This window comes from Thunnus albacares, chromosome 16, assembly GCF_914725855.1.
Source record: "Thunnus albacares chromosome 16, fThuAlb1.1, whole genome shotgun sequence".
In the NCBI taxonomy this organism is placed as follows: Eukaryota; Metazoa; Chordata; class Actinopteri; order Scombriformes; family Scombridae; genus Thunnus; species Thunnus albacares.
Window position 1 is genome coordinate 12,882,763 of NC_058121.1, and position 20,331 is coordinate 12,903,093.

Sequence of the window (20,331 nt, forward strand, 5' to 3'; positions counted from 1 at the left end):
CAGTCACCTCGCAATCGACCCCAACAACCGTCATCTCCGCATTCCTCTGCAACCTAAACCACCATACCTTCCAGACTCAGGACTTTACCAATGTACAATCACACTGTCTGCAAAATATACAACACATCATTAACTGTGGTCTACCCATGGTTATTTAATGCAATATTTTTTCTTCTCCTCGGTATGCAAACTCCCCTCGTAGGGAAAGCCTTGAGGGTATAGATAGTCCGTGTTTACCACCGCCAACAGAATCTTACAACCAAAGTCAGCACTATGAAGATGAACTACATTTTACCCCATTTATTCTGTCTGGACTCCTCAGCAGTTTGGGCTTCTGCTTCCCCCTTATTTCCTCCAGCAGCTGCCGAGAAGTGTTGATCACTTTGACGTCAGTGTGCCTTGCTCACCGTGGGTGTAAATAATCAGATTTGTGACAAGAAGGCAGCCAGACAGAGGAGGTGAGAATTGAATTTTTGAACTCTCATTTTATTGGTCTGATATAAATACTTTTCAGCAGATAAAACAGCAGGCCCCTGCTGTTTTTCAGGAAGAGAAACTGAATTACTAATTTGAGACAGAGGCGAGCAAAGATTAAAACAGATTCACTGGCGAAGGGACTCATGCGGTATGCCAAGATACATGCATTCTATCTTTGCCAGATTTATCGCTCCTACTGTATGCAGAACATCTTCTATTTATCAGAATTCTACAGAGAGATCTTCTGTTGGCAACTCCGGTGAATTATGAGAAAAAGGAAATTGAAAATTAAAAAACATATATACGCCTACAGTGGTATTTGCACTCATGTTTTCAATTCAAATCAGACAAACTGAAACGTCACAAGTACAAAAACGGGTATCCCAGTGCCAATTCTGGAATGAGTCGTACACATTTAACGGGCTACAATTATATAATTTTATAATTTTGAGTCTGTTGGTCGCACAAGAGACTGGGGGACAGGCGAAGGTGAGGAAAAAAAAACATGATGATGATGTGGGGACTCAATGTCCTGACAGACTGGATTTTGTGCAGGCTGCACAAACACAATAGTTCAACGTGATGAAAAGCAGTGAGAAATTGAAATGGAAACTGGCGAAAAAAGAAAAAAATGACTGACTACGAACGTGACTCACTTCGACCTACTACTGCTCAGTGCACTTGTGGTTGGGGCAGGGAATCCCAGTTCATTATGAAACATCACCAGCTGCACTGTACGCTAAACAAACTTTAACATTATGACTTTTAAATCATAAATGCGTATATTTCCTTTTCAAATCATCATTTCCACAAACCATACAGTGTAAATTCATTAATACATTCAACTTTTAATGAATAGACATCCATTACTTTCTTTTATAAAAGGTTATAATGTTTAAATCAGTGGTTTGCATTCATTTTAGTCTATTTGCTATCATCAGCCTCTAATAAAATGTCACAGTAGATTTCCTCGTTGTGAGAATCCTGCCGATTAACATTTTTTTATCATCATTCAAGGATAAGGGTATTGAACATTTTAATAAACGAGTTCCCTGCAGCTTGACAGAGCAGAACGTGGATTGGATTCGGCCTCGAGGCAGTCTTGAATAGAAAGAGCGACAGAGAGCTTGATCTGTCTTTATGCTCTTTTAATTACACACGGCTGGCTGGGCTTCAATCCCCGGAGAGCCGAAGAGGTAAAGCACACGTCAGGACCAGCCACCACTCCGCTGGCAGCTCAACATTACCCTACCTAAACACCCTCGAGGGAGGGGGATGGGAGAGGGGGGGAGAGTGAGAGGTGGGAGGATCGTGGGGAACCTCTGAGGGCAGTACAGGGTTAATTCAGCAGACACATTTACAAGAGCCACAGGCGGCTGTCGATCATTCCGGCACTATTTTGACTGACATGAAGTGACAACAACTGTCGAGCATGAGCGCAGTTTACCAGTAAATCTTACCCAGCAGGCTCACATACCCAATATATTCAATATAGCATATAGCACACATACATGCTTACAACTTTTATATTGTACATGTCTAGTAAAATCTCCTCTAAACTTCTTATGTTTCAACTTTCTTCCCTTCTGACTTTAATCTGTCAGTGTTTCATCTTGGTGATCGGCTGACGGACAGGCAGTCAGTGTTGTCGGGTAATGTGAGGAGACAGACACGGTGCGCAGCTTTATCTGCTATGACTGACTGATCACACAGCTGTGTCAGGACACGGGATTAGGTTAAGGCTTGAGTGTGTTGTTGTGTTTTCTGCTAACACTCTCGCAGCACTACATCCTTCCTGTATTAGATGACCAACCGTGATCGTTCATGCGCACAGATCGACAAACACGCACATAAGCCCCACGTAGATTCACAGTCTCTCACGCGTCTTCCATCCATCGACACACATTCCAACAGTTCAGCACACGTTGAACGGCAAGAGCCGAGGGAGTAAGTCCCCCCCCCTCGCACAGAGAGAGCTTTTATGTATCAGAAACCCTTGATTCACATGCCTCTTGCCTCCCGGAACCATACTTTGCTACGAAATGAATGGTGTAACCTCCAGGCAATGTCAAGGTGAAGGAAACGTGTCAGTGCCTCCCTTGTGAGCTTCTCCTCGCTCCGGCTCTCTCCAGTTAATGACTCAAGCGAGGAGAGCAGTTACCTCAGCCAGGCCTGGCCAGATGAGCCCAGAGGAGATGGTCGGAGAGAGAGAAAGAGAGAGAGAGAAGGATACAGACTGTAATCACAGGCAATCATCAGCTCTCAGTGGATTTCTGCTGCTCTGGTCTGAACTACTTGGCCCCAAACCTGTGATCTGAGCTGCGAGGTAGAGTGAGACAAAAGAAAGGAGGAGGAGGAGGATGAAAATGATGATTTATAACATAGAGTAAATACACCTGTACGAAAGATCCTTTACTGTAACTGAGGAGGATCTACTCCAGGTGAGCAACCTGCTTTTAGAGAAGAGACATGTAGAGTGTTGGGTGAGAGCTGGTGACTGTGCATAGAGTGAGTCTTGCGGTCATTGAAAGGCCTGGCTTTCATCAAAACAGACATATATATAAACCTTTAGCTTTTAAACCCTGCAACAATACGCAACTATGTTAAGGCTGCACAATTAACAGTGTGGAATTTATGGTTTTAGTGTCCACCATTGAATGGATAGTTGGATTTTAAATACGTGCTTATAGTGGGGTAGTTGCATTTCTTCGATAAAGGAAATGAAAGTAATGTCATTTCAATGTTATAATTCAATTGTAATAAAAAAAAAGAAAAAAAGTTATACATGCCAAACATCCAGAGTGGCCCCCTTTCTGTTTACATTTGGTCACAGTCATAGTGGTGAGAGCTCTCTGAACAATAATGTAATAATGTATTTTTTTATGTAGTTGTGAGAATGTTTGTAAGAAATATTAATGCCAGACTGAAATATTAAACCCTTAATATTGGAGGTGTATTTCCACAATTGTAACTGCTCAACATAGCTGCACACAGACATATAAAAAGGGATCCATGAGTTTGTTTCACTCTGGCGAAGATAGAAAATCTCTCTATATATGACAACCCTTTTAACCTCCTGTAGTGTACCTGCTACAGTCGTGCCCTAGTAGGCATGTCTGATCCAGAACACAAGTCTAAAGTGAAATAAATAATAATATCAATCTACACTAGATTACTTTGCACTCATAAAAAATAAATAGAATATAAAAGTTCCATGCAGCTTGACGTGGTGGGCCCAGGCACCGTGGCTTTTTGACCCCGCGGGCTAAATCTAATGGAGTTCTGCGTCCTCCAGCTCGCTTGTCTCTCTCCATCAACACACAAGCAGCCCCCACATAGCCCGCAGCACAGATACCAACACAGAATACAGAAGGGTTGTTCATTTCATTTGAAAGCCCTAACTCTCCGGTGCCACTCACAGAAAACACCTCTTCGCAACCACCAGTGTGATCCACTGGCCTCGCAAGGCAGAAAATAACCTCTCCCTTTTAGAGCTATATGCATGTCGTCTCTGCCTTCGGAGCTGTAAACTTTTACATTGTGGTGTGTAGTGATAGTGTGTGTGTGAGAGAGAGAGAGAGAGAGAGAGAGAGCCTTCTTGGACTGTTTGTCTCTTACCCTCAGTCCTACGTGCTCTGCGGTTGAGTCTGGTTGTCTGCTTTCTACTGTGGTCTTTCATCACGTTCACTCCCCATTTTGGCATGCCTACCAGTATAGTATCTGTGTGTATTTGTGTATGTATGTGTGTGTTGGAGTGCGAAGGGAAGACCAGATCTTTACTGCCATCTAGTGGCGGAATGATACAAATTAGCAGGGTGAAGGAGATTACCTCATAGAGCGAGCAGGAAAAATGAAACAGTGACATGTAGTGTTATGTGTTCGCTGTGTGTTTACAGTAGGTGTGGGTGTGTTTGTGAAGATGGAGGCCCGGTAGCTCATTAATTGGATCCTGTATTAGTGTTCCAGGTCAGGTCAATGAGCGAGCGCTAATTCTTCTCTAGTCCTTCTGTGCAATGCCACTTGTTAGACATTTGCATATAAATTGCTTTAAATGCGATGTTGCTGCTAAATTCCTTAACCGCCACTTGTTTAAAATTCATGAATGCTTTTGAATTTTGTCAGCCACGGTTGAGCTGTCAAAAAAAAAATCCTTTGATGCATTTTAAAACCCTGGCAGGTGTGCATAGTCATTTAGACTGAAATTTTTTTTAGTGAAATTCTCTTCCATTTTGTGTCTGAAAAAGCTCTGTGGCTCCTCCTGTTCTTCATCTCTCTCTCTCTTTCTCTTTCTTTCTGTGTTCAGACTCATTACCCTTCAGTCTTGGATAGCAGATGGTGAAGGGAGACTCGTCCCAGTGCGTATGTGTGTATGGGCATGGCTGTGTCTATATACAGTATGTCTAGTTATCTCCAGTCACAGTGATCAGTATTCTGAAACAGTCTGTGGTCACTGGCCAAGCTGCACAGCTAACCAAGAGGAGTGGAGTGGATTCTAGACATTTCTGAGCATTTCAACAACATCAACAAACCAAGATGGAATTTTAATACTAAGGACATATATGGAACAAACTCTTTTGAGCGGAACGCATACCCCTACACTCACTCACACACACGCAATCCCCTCCCATCTATTGCTAGTGGGCGATCAGACTTTAGACAAGTACTCTTGTTGAGTGTTAATTTGTTTCTGCTGGTTGATTGTTTGCCTCCGGAGGAACAAGGACGGTGCTTGGTGCTAAAAGTAATTGAATGGCCTATTTACATTCTGCTAATTGATTCTTAGGGTTCTGATGAGTTTTTTTTCTGTGTCCTTGTGTGTGTGTGTTTGTGTGTGTGTGTGTGTGTGTGTGTGTGTGTGTGTGTGTGTGACAGAGGGATAGAGAAAGGGGGAAGTCGAGCCATATGCAGACCAGCAAATAAAATAATTACAAACAGCATAGATTGTAGCATAAATGATACATTTTACAAAACAGTAATAATATGACAGAGAAAAACACACCATTATCTTGTTGTGTAATTAATTGTGAGAGCAAAACAGTACTAGCTAGCGTGTTCTTCCTTAATTAGGTTGACCTGCAGAGTCATGCAGACAAAGCAAGCTCAGCAGCTGTATAGCACCTCAGCCTCCAGCCACAGTGGAAAGTATAGACCCTTTGATGTTACTGTACCTGCCAGCAAGCCACCTCCTTACCACATAGACTGCTGTAATAAACATTTTATGTGTCTGCCTGTGCGTGTGTGTTTGTTGCATCTCCCCCTTTCTTGTGTAAATGTGTTTCGTACTGTATGTATTTAGCCTTTTTGTTTGTCTGGATTAAAAGCAAAATCTGCCATTTCTTGTTGACATGTTGACATAAGATGCTGGAGGGTGTCATTAGCTGTGATAAAGTCTGGTGTAATTCTAAAAGAGTCAAACATGGTATAATGCTGTGATTGCAACTGATTAATCTGACCAGATGGTTTCAGGGAAAGTATCCGATATTGCCTCATTCGGTGGCCTAGAAACATTAAAAATTCAGTGTTTGACTTCATATACGGGAAATGTGACGTCCAACCACTTGAACAAAGAATGTTAATTACATTTTGTCCATGTTCCTTCATTTGTATGTGTATGCATGCCTGTATACAGCCTGTTTATATATTTGGGCCACAGTGCACATCTTTGAGAGTCTCATCTCGCATTTTTTCATATCTCCTTCGCTGTGTGTTTACATAAACCTCCTCTCTATGTTTCTTTCTCCAAATGTTGTGACAGCAGGTCCAAACAGGATGCAGGTCAGCTGTAACATTAGTTTATACAAGAGATATACAGGTTGGCCAAAATGTCACTGGACTGATATCTCTGTATCTATGCTGTTTGGATGAAGCTTCTACAGCTTCTAATAGAGGCATCTCTCATTACGCTGCAAGTATTCATGGGCCCGTTTCACAAGAGCGATTTGCAAGCGCCGCTTACATGCAGATCGCAGATAGTGTCAGGGCCCCGTTTCGCAAATGTTTATCACACGCAAATTGCTGATGAATTCGTGTGCGCTACACTCCTCTCACATCCTTACGCATGGGTCATAAATATGGTATTTCTCGGGTGTCACAACGAATGCAAGAGGAAATTATCTGATGTTGCAAAACGCATTTTGCATGTCGTAAGTTAGGTGAAATGGGAGCCAGATTTTTACAGATGGAGTTGCAATGAATGCTGCACAACAGCGTCATCCCCTTGAGCTATCCTAATTAATACTTTCTATTAGCATAAGATGGATTTGTGCTTCTCCATCAAGGTGTTCTGGTTTTGTGTTGGATTTCCCATTGTGCTGCCATCTGTAGTTGAGATTAAGCATTGCATAGATGTCTGGTTGGGATTATGACTACATTTGTGTTCAGGTTAATGTAAAGGGAAACATGTGCTGTCTTGCTACAGATGTCTTTGCTACAGTAGGAATTGACCGACACTGTTGCTCATCATTTACCTGTTGGTTGATGTGATGCCACTGCAATACTAGATGGATGTGTCAAGTGTCAGTACCTGAAGTAATTATCTTTTTGAGTCAGTATGCTGGGTAATGATGGGAAAATTTGCACCGGAAATGGAGAAATCATAAAACACGGCCAATTGAAAAGAGACAATTTTGTATGTTTGCAGTTTGCACTGGGAATATTTTTTTCTACGTCACAAAATATACTGAAAAGGTGATTACTGATCCTTTTTTTTTTTTTCAATTTTCTTCTTGTTGTGTTGACTATCATCAGTCTCTACCAGCACTGGAAACACAGAAGAAACCACAAGCAGCCCTAGCTGACCAGTTGAAGTTCTTGTGGTCTCCCAGTGGTATCTCTATAGCACATGACTTGTAGTTACATATTTGAGGAGGTGCACGTCAGCTCCGGTTGTGGCTCTATCATATTTTGAGTTTCCACTGCTTTAGAATGTGTGTTTTTGCTTGTATGCCCATAATCTGTTTCCTATTTGCCACTGTGTCAGTGTCTGCTCACCGTCACCTCGCGTGTCCGGAAGAGTAGCGTACCCTATGTCATTTGGTCTGTCAGCACAAGATGGATCAGTAAGCCCTGGAAAGTGGATTTGGGGATGAGAAGAAGAAGTCACTCTGGTACCCATCCAAGCCTGTGTCTGTCCTCCCCTGCCCCTCCATTCCCCTCTCTTGCCTTCCCCTCCCCACCCTCCATTTCTCCTTCCTCCTCTCCCACGACCTCAGGGAGTCCTCAGGAGGTGGAGTGTTCCAAAATGGGATGATTTTTTTCCCCCTTCTTCTTCTATGGTCCCTCTCTCCCGAATTAACATTGAAAAAAACCCCAAAACCTCACTGCTGAGTGACTCATTCAAATAATTGTTGCTTTTAGCTGTATCAGGTTACTCTTTCTCTGACTCTCTTTTTGCTTTTCTTCCTTTCCCTTCAGTACAGTGTGGTATCTGGGCCACTTGTGAATTAGGGCCTTTGAGCGAAAGGGAGAAAAAAAAAAACAACAAAAAAAAAACGAGTGACATCAGAGAGGGAGAGCGAGAGAGGGATCCAAATACTGAATAGCCCTGTAATTTTCTGCTCTGTTTCTATGATTGCATGTATGACCGGGAGAGACAAATAAGTCAATAGGAGATTGTCCTCCCTCTCGCAGCAAGTTGGGTCATTTTGTATGTTTGTGTACAGGTATGAGTGTCTTATCTCAGCATGGTTGCACTACTCAGTTGTGTGTGCCTAGGTGAAGCTCTATATTTTTGACTGTTACAGGAAGACACCTCTAAAGGAGCCTTTTCAGAGCTGAATAGCAGAGACGACAAAGACGCACTGCTCGTGTGTGGGAAAGACAGCGAGAACAAAAAGGAGAGGAAAGCAGAGGAAAGGGGAGTGGACCGAGGGAAGGAAGGGCAAACCAAGTCGATTTTTTAAAACAAGACGAGAAATGTGAGACGCGGCGTAACGTTTTTGGAGAGAAGGGGGGAAAAAAGAGCAAGACATGTGGAGTGAAGGATGAGATCCTTCCCGCTGCCAAAATCCAAAATACTGTAGACTATCCTATAGCTAACCCTCCCTCCTCTCCTCTCCTCTCCTCCCCTCCTCTCTCCCCGTCCCATGTGAGCAGCAGCCCGATGACTGGACCTCTCTGTGTCTCTGCTCTGCTTACGCTTTGCAGCGCTCCAGCAGACATGCATTGTTCTCCACTGTACACTACTTGTTGCTCCCATTCTCAAAGAGTGAGTCTGTGTTAGCTCAGCAGAAAACTTTAACTGGGAAAGACTCGGGTTGCCTCTCGGTGAGTATTGACATCTTCATTCCGAGCTTTTTTTTTTCCAATGGAAAATAATTGTGTCATTCATTTGTTGGCTCTGTCAGAGATTTTGTCCTAATGTTTCTTAGTTGGGTAAGCGCTGAGGTTTATATGCTCTGTTTGGCATTTTGAAATGAGAGAGTGAAGCAGGGATACGGTGAAAAGAACATAGAGGAACTTAGTAAGTTGGCGAGAAAATGCTCCCGTAGTGAGAGCGATCGTAGTTCTCCTCTTGTTTCTGACTGACTCGCTCCCTTTTTGCTGACTCACTCTATTAACTTATTACACATGGCTTCATGTGGTGTGTGTGCGTGCGTGTGTGTGAAGCGTACATGTGTTTGCCATTGCGTACAATATGTGGTGTAACTCTCTGCAATTACCTGTCCTATCCTCTTCCATCTTGGTGTGCACATGTGTGTGTGTCAGTCAAATTTCATTGTTTTGCTCCCGTTCTCCTACCCGACGATGTAAATGTGGAAGTTTAGCCGAGACGGAGTGAAAGAAAGTGGGAAGAAAAAGAAAAAGGAGCGAGAGCGGCGCTGGCATACTGTTGCATCACTGTTTGTCATCAGTCTCTCAGGTTCTTATTGATTTTTCTCCTCTCTGCTCACTGAATGAGAACAATGGCCTTACGCCTGGCCAAGACCCCTAGTAAGTAAGCCAACTAAATATCAACACCAAATCTCCTGCAAGATGTTGTTCATTGATTTGCTTTGTCGCCAGATGCACACACACATACACACACACACACACACACAATCGGGCCTTGTCGTCTAGAGGGAGTCCATTGTTTGGTGCGCATAATTGTTTGTGTGTATGTGTCTAAAGGCTTGTCCAGAGGTCTTGGACAATGAAGTCTGTCACGGGAGGGATGTGGATTTCTATCTCTCTCTCTCTCTTTCTCCCTCTCCTTTTCCTGTTCAAGTCCCCCTTCACATCTGGATCTCCCCACCAGCTGACAAGGAACAAGGGAACGGATGGAGGGAGGAAGGGGGTGTGAATGGAGAAGGAGGGAGGGGGGCTTGGGAGGAGAGAGAGACGGATAGAAATGTGAGCAGGGGGAGTATGCTGAGGCCAGAGTTCCCCTGGTAGACTTCCCCCCCCGATGCAGGAGGAACAATGTCATTGTGAATGCCCAATGTATGAGAGGAAACACAAATACTGTACACACACACAGAGACGGGAAGCGCTCCCTCACACACATGCAGGGACACATTTAAGCTCACATACTGCAAGTGCATATAATACATACTCGCACACATGGACATAAATACATATTTAAACATGTAATTGCACACACACACACTCAGAATACATACACTCTTATGCACATGGCATTGACCGTGAAGCCAGCATTGAACTGATTCATATGCTGCTCTAGTATTTGGCTGGAAGAGGAGAGTGTCAGTGCTTCATGGAGGGCTTTGGCCTTAGTGTGTGTCAAGTTTTCAACAGGATTTTTTTTTTTTTTTGCTCTAGCTGTCAAAGCAAGTCCTGTTCTCTGTCAGTCTCATAAGTCTCCTACCTTTCAGCTCATCTGTGAGTCATCTGTGATATCGACTCCGATGAGACTCCCTGAAGTTGAAATCCGTAATGAAAAGCTATACTTTAAAAAGAATCACTTGACCTGGATTGGATTTGCTTCTCTAAAAGGAGGATTTTTTTCATTTTTTGTATGCCAGCTGAAACCCCCTACATGCCAGCTGCTGTTGCAATGCTCTGCCAGAGCTGGGCAACAACTCCTGCGCCTGTTTATCCATACCGGGGCAGGGCCAAGTGCCACGGCAACAGGTGGATGTTGACATCATTAGCGTTAAGCAATTGGCAAGGCAGCGTGGATGCCTAACATCTGCCTCTGCGGTTCTCGTGCGGCGCTCAGCATCTTGAGAGAGAGAGAGAGAGAGAGAGAGAGAGAGAGAGAGAGAGAGAGAGAGAGAGAGAGAGAGAGAGAGAGAGAGAGAGAGAGAGAGAGTTTGGGGGTGGCAGCTATTGGGACAGTGATAAAACACCAGCCTTCATCTCCTCCACAGCCTCCAAGGAATTGTTTGACTGTGCAGTTCCAACCATATGTGCATGTGTAATTCAGCCATCTTCCCTCTTGTCAATGCAGCTGGCTAGTGTCTGTCTGCGCTGCTACTTTTCAGTTTCTTCCTGGCTGTTACCAGTTAAGCCTGCATCTTTGTGTGATTTATAGCTGAGCAGCGATGATGTTACAATGCAAGTGGCATGAGTGTGACCGATGCTGAATGGGTTTACAGTCTGAATAGCCTCTCTTTGTGGCTCGACATCAGTGTTAATATTATTGGTTTTCCTACAAGTCTTTATACATTTTCACAGTGACTGTATCTTTCCATGTAAAATACTTCATTGAGTAACATAATAATGATGAGATAAGAGTCTGGCCCCGTTTTGAAATTCAGTTTGACAGAGATCATCTCTATACTGTGGTAGCCGCCTTACCGGTCTGACCTCAGCCAAGTTAGTATGTATTACATTAGTACAGTATGTCACTGGGCAGACTGAGCGCTACAACCAATGAGGTCATGTTATTTGGCACAAGAAGCGCTGTATTGTAGGCGTGCTAGCAAACAAATCAGAGAAGACTGAAGTGTGTTCAACTGAGTAACAAAGCTCTGGCTTGTTTTTGGTCAGGACAGTAACATTCACTCAACAGTGATGTCAACTCATTGTGTTCGACAATAAAAAATAGAGAATTTGACAGAAATGGAACAAGACTGATGAGAAAGAAACCACAACAGTGGGACAACGTGAATGTGTCAGATTGTGCAACCTTCTCAAACTGTTAAATTCATGTAAATAAATGTCGGTAGGAAAGTAAAGCATTGTGCAAAAAGCTAAAGGTCATTTAGACCCATACAGTTATCCATTTTCTCAAGTTTGTTACATTTAAATTGAATAGAAAAAAACACGTACTAAGTAGAATACAAATCAGTAACGAGAACAAAGAAGAAAAAAGGTTTAGCATATTAATAAAATTCACTGAAATTCAGGCATAAAGTCAAAGTACGCTACATTGCAACCATCTGGAGTATTTTTATAAAGTCTTTATATGTCTTCGGAGAACAGGTTCTGCCAGCTTTGTGAGCTGGATTGAATACATGTGCGAGGACTCCAGATGGGTTTTTTTTTTCTGATCCCCTTCTCTTTCTCTCGCTCTTCACCTCTCTCATTCATCCAGCCTCTTTTTATTTTAGGACAGATGAGTCTTCAGAGCTGCACCTCAAGCTTATCTGTCTCTCGGTCTTTGATCCCCCAACCCGTGCTTTTTTTTTTTTTTTTATGTTTGCGCTCTTATCTCAGCACACATGCGAGCCGCCTCGCTCGTACATCTCCGCTGCTTTGCATCACAGATTTGTCAAAGTCAGTTCACTCTCTGCAAGACAGATTACGGCACCTGAGGTACGCAGGGAGAGCGGCCGGTGCTGATGCAACATACGGTATAGGCCTGCACGCAAAGAAATATGGGTATGTGCTTCATCATATGTGCATCATGTGAAACAAAAACACACACACACACACAGATGCATCAAACCTTTTGGACATTTATTATTATTCCTGCTGATGGTACCATCAGTTTCATAAGTGTTTTCAGTGTCTGCCTCATGGCTCTTCATTGCTACAGTTGCTTCCAATTACAGAGAGGCATTCCCTTGTTAGATATTGCTGAGACATATTTTTGTATGGGGTCCAGCATGGGATCCAAGACATTTTTTATTTTATGACAGTCAGTCTGTCCCTCAATGTGTTGGCTGGAGGCAAGTAATCTGCTCCTTGACTGTACTGCATAAAATGTTGATCACAATGTTTGTCTAATAATAATCAAGTAGGACAGGTATGCAAAATGAACCATGGAGGTAGGCTTATAAATTGTGAAAAATGTCTTTTTTTTTCCAGAGAGCAAAGAATGATGTTCATTTTTGCAGCGTTATGCATGGATTGTGTGCGAACCTAAAATACTGTATCATCATTGCAAATGATCACCAACTTTTTCAGTCTACGGTGTAATTGCATTTGATGGGTTTGCAAGTCTGCAACAGTAGTACATTTTGCACAGAGTATAGAGGATTTGCAAGGTAGATTTCTGATGTGTTTTATTTTACCATTTTGTACATTTTAATGCTGCTTTGTGTGATTGTATGTATATCTATAGAGGTGCATATGGTAGGTGCATACAGACATGAATGCACATACAGGAGCACTGCCCTGTGTGCCTTTGTCTTTGTGCACCTAGTTTGTTTATGAAAATGATCACTACCCCTCTGTGCAGTAGCTTTGTGTCACATCTGTATTAGCTCTGACTACAGTGTAATTCTCAGTGGTTCTGATAAAAGCTGGCTTTAAAAGCTCATTAAATCTATTTTGAAACAAGTCAGAGGCCAGGTATAAATCTCCAGCAAAAGAGTTTTGTGCGTGTCACAGGTTACACGTCACATTGAGATGAGAGGATTACAGCTATTATTGGTGAAAGAAGGAACATTCTCTGATAGCCTGGCTTTGTGTGTGTGTATGTGTGTGTGTGTGTGTGTGTATGTGTGGATACAAAGAGCTCTGATTACTGCTGGCACCGCGTGCCCCACTTCCCAGGATACCAAGCATTGACTGGCACAGCAGGGGGACGGAACAGGCTGTAGGCATGCACACACGTGCACGTACCGACACAGAGGCACGCATGCAGGCACACATCAAACACATGATTAGCACTTAATAGGTTAATCTTATGCTTTACCGTCAGCCCGCATTTTTATTTAACCTTTTTTTTTCTTTTTTAAAGTTGCACAACTCTTTCATGGACTTCATCTTTAAGAAAACAACACAGCCAGCTTTGTGTGATGATATTCAGATAATATATGTTTATATACGTATAGCACGTCACTCTATACTCATAAAATGCTAGTAAAGTTTGATGATCTCTATTAACACCAGGCGTGCACACGCACATGCTTTTCCCTGTTTATGTTGCCCATGGTAACGTCTTGGCGAGGATCACAGGTGATGTCACCAGTGATGTATGGCTGTTGGAGTGTGAGGGGATGACCTCAGCACAGGGGAAGTCCCAGAGGACTCATATCAGCAGCAGCCAGCACTCGCCGTCAGGACTTTCTCACACTATGTATCTGTACTAACAACTAAAGCTGCCCCGACCCCCATCAAACTCCACCCTCTGATTCTTCACAGGCGTCGCAAATCATCAGCACGCAGCATGACAAAGACCTCTGACTTGCACACATGCACATGAGAAAGTCCCACACTCACCACATGTTTGTCTGATACAATGAAACAGGAGGCTGGCAATGTTTACAGGATGACTTTGGATGAAATTAAAGGTATATTGTGGAGCTTTTGACCACTAGTGGTGCAGGGTTAGAGCACAAGCACTTGTGGTGACGTGACACACATTTCTGAAGACCGTAGAGACAGTTGTGCAAATAAATGCTGGGATTTCGATGGGATTTGAATAACCAGAGTAGATTTACAAAGTGATTGATCTCCATTCTGTCGTTAAGATTTATCATTTGGATGCGTTAGCCTAGCTATGGTTTTAGCATGTAACTAGCATGAGACTAACCGTCTCCATTAATTTTAGACACTTTGAACGTTAACTGGCCATGTTTATCAAATGAAAGGTATTAAAACAGATGCATAAAGTGAAAGTTGGTGGCATTAATGCGAAATAACAGGTATGTGCCAATAAAATATCAGAGGACCACTAACCAACGTACTGTAAACAACGTAGATTTCAAAACATTAAAAAAAATGACTTTGCAAATGTTGGAAGAGGTACGTGTTTGTCAGAATTTTGCATTTTGGTGACAAACATTGACTGAAAATCGACTTGTGTTATGAAACAGCTTGAAATGGTCAGTTTTGTGTACGCTGTAGTTTAATTAGGGTGTAGTTAGAGTATTTCCTGTAAGGAAGGCCAGTGGTTATGCTCATCATCCTCGGTTTGAGGCTTTTGGCTTCTGGCACATGTGTGCTGTGGCTTTTTTCCGTGGGCAATATAGGCAGCTATGTTCGTGTTATGGTTTGTTGTTGGCACCAATGTTTTTTTGCTTATATTCAAACCCATTAGATCCTGCTTGACACACCAGTCACAGTGCTGTGGTGACATTATCTGGCACGGGAGCACAGCTCATCCTTTTTCCCCCAGAATGGTGGCCTCTGTCCAGGTTGGCAGAGTGCTGTCCAGCCCTTGCCTCTGATTCAAGCAACAGCCGATCCATAAATGAATGGTTGCCTCTTCCTAGGACAGCTGTGCTACCAGCCATGGATGGAAAAATAATCATGGAGGCACCAACCATATCCATGGATACAGATCAAGAATGTGTGTACTCTTATGTGTTTTCCTGTGTGTGTGTGTGTGTGTGTGTGTGTGTGTGTGCATGTGTGCATTTGCAAGCACACGTGTGCTCTTGTGTGCATGTTGGTGTGTGGATAAATAGTGAACTCTTATTAGGTGTTAAGGGATCAAGGGCCAGTAATTAATCACCGGGTGAATTATCTTTCTTCTCTGGATTCGCCCTGCATTAACGTCTTACTCAAAGGTGGGTGTTTAATGGCTGTTGTAAACACATAAATGGGCTGAAGTGAAAACAGAGTGTGTTTTGAGTGTGGGAGAAGAGGAGAGAGAGAAAGAGGAAAGGTTGGTAGAGGTTAATGTGCAGGTTTCTGGTAGCGTACCAGCACGGAAGGGTATAGTCTGTCTTTAACACCAAATTTGATTTCATGTAATTATAGTTCTTCAAACCCAAATTCATCATAAAAACTTCATAATCTGTCATTTGTTTTTTTTGTTATGGTCACAACTCTTGTAAAACTAAAGAACCTTTAATTGGGAAGGAAATTAGTGTGCTGCTTGCAGGGTATGGTATGACAATAACATACATTTCATGCCAGGCATAATATCCTTACCCAAAAATGGATGTTGTCTTGGTACTTTGTGGCATTTAGTGGATAAAATGGCAAATGTTATAGTGAGGGTCTATGTATTAACTCTGCTTTGCCCCAGGGGGAGCCGTTGCTCCAGCTGTGAACTGTAAAATCGCTGGTCCTGCCCCCTGGACCCATGAAACATCATCTTGGAACCTCCCTCCATCGATCTCTACCTCTCCTCAATCTTTTCCACTTTAAGTTTCAATATGATATAGTTTCGTAATTACCATTTTCAGTTTGATCTTTTTTCTGACAATGGCCATAGTTAACCCACCTTTCATTTTTGCCATTACATCATAGCCACAACCCAGGCCACAGCTGTAAACTTATTTCCACCACATGTCCTGCTTTCTGATGCCAGTCATTTGTGCACATAAACAGACTAAACCAGGAGTCTGGTTGAAGTTATGACTGAGCTATATCCTGGAACTAAACACTGTCGGAGCTTGGGCTGACTTTATTCAAGCTACAATAAAAAATTTCAGTGTGACTCGGTGCAAAAGGGAAGATGCGTTGTTGTGCCTCAGCTCTCCCGACTTTATCCCCATAGATCTTGCTGAGCTTCAGTGTATGGTGAGTAAAGCCTTTACCTGGTACACTTTTCACCCAGCGTTGATATTCTTGTCAGGGATGGTGCCTCAGTAAAACATATGACAAGTGTTTGTGTGTTTGTGTGTGTGTGTGTGTGTACCCGCAGGTTGGTTGTTTAAGGGTCGGTGGTTTGGAAGAGCAGCCTAGATATGCCTGTTTACAAAGGTGCATTTGTATAGTGCATATTTTTATACCAATAAATATGGCTTTTGATGGTGTCTTTAATTGCTACACAGTTGCATCACCCAAAACCCTTCTAATTATATAAAACAATATCGATTGTCAAAATGAAATATATCGAATTGGTTTGCATGTGAGATGCTGGTTTTTCTGTTGTTATGGTTACACTAGTCTTCATTGTACATGTTCAACCCCACACTCCCCTTCTAGACTCTGGGACCAGAGCCAGAGAGGTAAGATACGTTCCTTCAAGAAAACACACCCATGGAAACATCCCTGCCCTGCTCCGAATTTCTTTTTTTTCTTTTAATTCCCCTTCAGATATGATATGGAGATGGTTCTGCTCAAATCTCAGGTCTGTGCTTTACAAGCCATATGTGCTCATATTTTTTTTTTCTTCTCTGAGATCATCATGACCAGATCATCTTGCAGCTGTCCCTCAATATATTCCAGACTCTGACAAAGAGAGGGAAAAAATGTGTGTATAGAAAAAATGAGAGGAGAGAAAGGAATTGAAACTGGGGTGGCCCTGCGGCCTAACGTGGAATGTAATCACAACATCCCCTCACTCTATCCAAATGTTTCTATCTGTCTCTGCTGTAAATTATAATGTAATTGACCAAGTATGCAGAGCAAATAAGTTTAGCATTGTCTTGGAAGTGTGGAAGGTCATGACTAACGACCCAAGGAGCTTCTGTTAATGATTACAGTTTGATGCCATCCTAGTTAAGGGTTGGTGCTAGTGGATGTCAGATAAAACAGATCCATAAATACATTTATGCTATGCTGATGTTGTAAATGGAGAGACCAGTACAGGGGAATGATAATCAGAGATAAGGAAGGTAATATACTACTATCTGGGCTATATGCCAGGTCTGCGCCACAGGATATGGATATCTTTTCAGCCAATATTGGCTTACCACCAAGCCCTGCGGCAGAAAACTCCTGTATCAACATAGGCCTCCTGTGAGTGAGTGTATATGTGTGAGTGTGTGTTTGTATGTCCAGCAGGGACCCTAACCTTGTCTTCATCCCTCTGACCATCCCTGCCCTGTCTGATCATCTTATCCATATGTATTTCCCCATGTTTTGCAGCCTGCCAGATCGATTCAGCAATCTCTCTGGCTGCCCCTTTGACACTGGCCCTGTGACTGTGACACTTGAAGGTGACCTATAGTTTGATCATAGATAATCAAATTCATTTATTAGGCAAAAACACTAAACTTTTGCTAGTCCCAGCTTCTCAAATGTGATGGATTGCTGCTTTACCTGTTTTTTAAAAATCATTTAAAATTGAATGTCTTTGAATTTTAAGCTGTTGGTCACACAAAATAAACAATTTGAAGATGTCTGAGAAATTGTGAAGGGCATCTTTCACTATGTTCTGACATTTTATAGACTAAATGATCAATTAATTAATCTAGAAATAATTGATAATGAAAATAATAGCATCCCTGTTTTAACACATCCGTGTTCTAGTGTTGTTGTTACAACACTATACTACATATGTGTTACAATGTATTTAAAGTAACTGAAGACTTGCCATTTTTCTCCAACTAAAGACACATGCAGTCTGTGTTCAAACATGCCATCTCCTGTTTGAGAACATGTCCTTACCTCAGGCAGAGCCATCTGTATCCGAAACTCAATTTTACTCAACCTGCATTTAATCTCAGTGGGCCCATTAACCTTTATACTGCTTCTGGTCCCGCTGAGTCGTCTTGGCTCCAGAGAAGCACTGCTCTTCCAGAAAGGTGAGGGGGCAGTGGAGCAGGCTCATAACTGGTGCATTGGCTGGCCTCTAAGCTAGACTGGAAGGACAATCATTAAACACACAAATCTAATGACCGCTGACTGCTCCATTTGTTTTTTTTTTTTCTATCAGCCTGGATGTGGGGTTGTTTGTTGTTGTTGTTGTTGTGTGCGCTAGCATGTTGGCACAGGCTACACACAGATAAGATCTTTGGGGACACGGATAACAGAGACCGATAGAGGGATTGAGTTAGTGAGAGTGAGTCAAAAAGGTGTGTTAATTGGTTGTGAGTGATAGTCTGGACCAGAGATTTCAGACAGGACTCCCCGCCAGCCTGTAATGAGCTCTCGTCAGGCCAGAGCAACCATCACCACAGCTTATGCCATGCATTGCGGCATTGCCATGGTAACCTCTAAGCCCTTTTACCACCTCACAGGTTCTGAGTCAGCCAAATACAGCACAGGAACACAGACTCATCCCTGATATGGCCTTGATGTTTTGTAAAGATAGTCAAGGTGCTATTTCATAAAGAGAGAAGTCATCTGATATTATTCTTTTGTAATGATTCATGGAAATGTTAGGATTATAACCAGAGCTGAGTAGTGAACCTCAGTCCTTTTACTGACCAAAATATGTCTGTAAAACCAGGTGTACCATTTGGTTTCTTTTGTCAAATAGGGAAAAAAGTGTTTTGAAAAAAATATTGTTTTGGTGTTGATCCTGACTGACTTAGTCATTGTTTTGGCAATAATAGAAAACATTTAATGACATTTTTATGATAAGCCAAGGCACATAAATGGATATTGCTTGCAGGGTGAATGTAATTACCTTAAAATATCGCTCTATTGTTTTAAGAAGATAAAACCAAACACTTTATTGGACCATAGAGGATTAACAAGAGGAGGAAGATTTCATTCACGGAAATATCTTTTATCCCATCTCTTCATGTTAGCTTCAGTTTTATGTGTTCGAGACTACAATCCACAAGTTTGACCAGCGCCTTGTACGTCGCCATGTGAACCTTTTTAAGTAATTAGGAAAATATACAAATGTTGTTTCGTTTTGTGTTTTTGTGGTTCAACGCTGCCACTGGGTTCATATTTTGCCCGTGTAAGCAGGATCCTCTGGGCTAAAATGGGGGGAAATTCCAGTGAAAGTGCAGGGCTCCAGTGGTTGAGCTGAGCTTGCACTATGTTTGTGTGTTGTGTGGTTGAGTTTCGTGTAGACGGCCAGACAGACAGACAGAGACAGATTGAGACTGTGACCAGAGAGTTTGTTTAGAGAAATGTTAGAGAGACACATGGCCTAGTGGCTTCTTGGTTGCTCTGCGCTCCAGTCATCTTTGCTTGTCAACTCCCATCAATTTTGTCACTCAAATAGTTTTGACTTTGAATCAAATAGATGCATCGTTATTTTGGTATTTATCACATTCAAATTATATGAAAATGAAACTGAAATTCGAAAACAGGGAGTTCAAATTAATTTAAAAAAAAGCATACCCTAACCCAAATGTCAAGTGATCCCATAAGATGAGACAGCAATCACTAATAATGACATAGATTTACAAGCTGTGGTGTCACCGAGCAATACAAATGGATGGCAGAGAGGAAGCACAAGCAGCAGTAATGAATTATTGGGAAGGAAATGTGAAAGGAATTGAATGTCAAGGTTAGACGTTGGCTAATGATGTCAGTAGGGAGGTCTTATACTGTATAATGTATTCTGCCCAAGCCACATACAGTACATGCTGTCAGACCGCAGTTAAATCCGGAGTACAGAGCCAGTTACACAGCACAAGTCAACCATTTAGTCTGCGGTACCCGTAGAACAGAGCCGCATCAACACCACATATTTATCACAGATTTTAAGTACTTACTTTGACACTTGAGATAAACCAACAAACTTATGATTAGTTTTTGGGATTTTTTTTTTTTTTTTTTTGGGTGTGGGTGGGAGGGGGGTAGTTGTGGTTGCTGGACAAAATGTAAATGTAAACTACTGTCTGCTCAGTGAAAGAGCGTATGTGTTTTGTTTTTTTTTGTCTGTTATTTAGGTTGTTCGTCTGTGTCTTTGTCAGCAGGATATCTGAAAATGGA

The 20,331-nt window shown here is 42.3% G+C and overlaps 1 protein-coding gene across 4 annotated transcripts in view; it reads left to right on the forward strand.

The window, feature by feature from the left end:
- Positions 1-20,331, forward strand: part of sash1a (SAM and SH3 domain containing 1a) — a 244,356-nt gene that overhangs the window by 160,418 nt on the left and 63,607 nt on the right. Inside the window, exon 1 of one of the 4 annotated variants that reach the window (XM_044329658.1) lies at positions 8,605-8,742. The exons of the other annotated variants lie outside the window; for them this stretch is intronic. The gene's annotated coding sequence lies outside the window, so the exon portion shown is untranslated. Of the gene's footprint in view, positions 1-8,604; positions 8,743-20,331 lie in introns of those variants that run through there. 4 annotated transcript variants of the gene reach the window in all.